The following is a 2,106-nucleotide window of genomic DNA, read 5'->3' as shown; positions in this document are numbered from 1 at the left end:
TCCTCTTTACATTGAGATTCGCCTTGAGTCTCTTAATTTTTTTTGTTCGGCAACAGGTTGAAGTTAATATGGCGTAAAAGCGGACCACACCGGCCTCCTCTCCCCCTGTGATCCAACATTGTCAATATGTGGAGCCATCAGACGCGGAATCGGAAAATAACTCCGAAGGAATAAGTGTCACTCCACCCATGCCGGGTAATGACAAAAATTAGCCACTCTTGACACCACCGCCATCAATGCTAACCACTCGAAGCACGTTAGAGACATCGCATTCACGGACCTTGAAACCATCAGTGAGTTTTTGCCTCTTTACTAAATGAAAGTGATGGTCAAGTTGGAATTGAAGACACAAGAGTTGTTGATTTTTCTCAGGGAGATAATATGTTTTACGATTCCCCGACTTCATCGAGAGATGATGACTCCGATCATAACCATATGGACCAAAATTTTGAGGCCGAGCAACCTAATAAACGATCGAAAAGGCAATCAAAGAAGTCAAAGTACTAGAGAACTCCGTTTACCGATCCTCAAAGTACAACCCGTGACCATTTATAATTGGCTCCCATGATTACACTACATTTATGATCGACGCCATTAGTGGTCAAGATATTGTAGCGAGTGTTGGGAATAGTGTCCTAGAAGCATGAGATGTAAAAGGATATTTATTATTTATTTAATAAAAGAGTTTATTCATCATTTTATGTGCATATATTTATGAATATTTTATGAATATCAAATAAAATTCATTGATTATTTATGTAACCTTAAACATGGTATATAAGTGTTGTATACGAGATGATAATGTTTAAGGATAATAATCAAAAGTAATTGTTCATAATGAATTTAATTAAAGTTCAGAATCTTTAATTAAAATATTATTAATACATGTCATTCCCATTTAGAATGGAACGGTGTTATCCGCACTGTTAATATGGCGAGATATTGAATGAGTGTATTTCGCATAATGAGATTATGTGGAGCATGGACACAGACACAATATGAATTTCTAATAATTTCCGTTAAGCATAGAAATTCTAATTGAGTCTACCGATGGTCATATATAGGATGATCTTAATCCTGAGTTCTTAACAAACTCCTATTTATGGATTTATGTCTTTTGATTTACTCGGTACGGATTCCGAGACCCTGAATCATATTCCTTGTATTTTAGAGACATAATGAAATAGGTAGCTGGGAATGTTATTATACGAGATGGAATCCATTCCTTCTTGAGAAAGAAGCAGATAAATAATTCTCTTGAGTGTTGATTCGGTACTTGGATTAGTAAGAGCGCTCTGGTTCATGAATGTGTTTTATGAATCACTATCCATTAGAGAATCAATGGTACTCAAGGATAAAGATGTAATTAGAGAGGTTAACGGATTCTACCTGACTCTAATTATGAATTATAGTTTATAGTGGAGTAACTATTGGAATTAATAGAATTAATTAATTAATTAAAGTGTTTAATTAATTATTAATTTTATTGGAGCTCGGGATTATAGGTCCATTAGGCCCCGCGTCGTCCTGGTAATTCTGCCAGACACAGAGGGAAAATGGGAATTTTAGAATTACGGAATTCTAAAATTAAACACTTGAAAATAATTAATTGAGAATTAATTATTATTTAAATAATGTGATTATTTAAATTTGAATTTGAACATATCTAGATTTATCCATTTAAACTTATTTGATAAGTTGTTCAATTTAGAATTCAAATTAATTTAAGTTTGACTTAAATTCGAATTTTAATCTAAATTAAAATTGGACTACTGGATAAAGGATAAAATCTATTCCTACCCTATCTGAGATAGGCGCCACACACAGGGATAAAACCCTAGAGTGTGGCCGGCCACCAAGTGGATAAGGGGAAGGGATTTTTTGTTCCAAATTCAAAATTAGAGATAAGGAATTTGATTCTATTTTGAAGTTTGACTTCTACTCTTTAAATATGAGAAAGATAGAAAATTGTAGACAATTTTTTAACAATTTTTCAGCCCTATTTTTTTGAGTGTGGCCGAATTTCTCATAGAGAAAAAAGAGAGCAAAATATTTTTCTCTAAAAAAAATTCCACATCGTGCATGCGTTGGTATTTGTGGAAATTC

Source organism: Morus notabilis, unplaced genomic scaffold (genome assembly GCF_000414095.1).
Source record: "Morus notabilis unplaced genomic scaffold, ASM41409v2 Scaffold274, whole genome shotgun sequence".
Lineage (NCBI taxonomy): Eukaryota > Viridiplantae > Streptophyta > Magnoliopsida > Rosales > Moraceae > Morus > Morus notabilis.
This window is presented reverse-complemented; position numbering follows the sequence as displayed.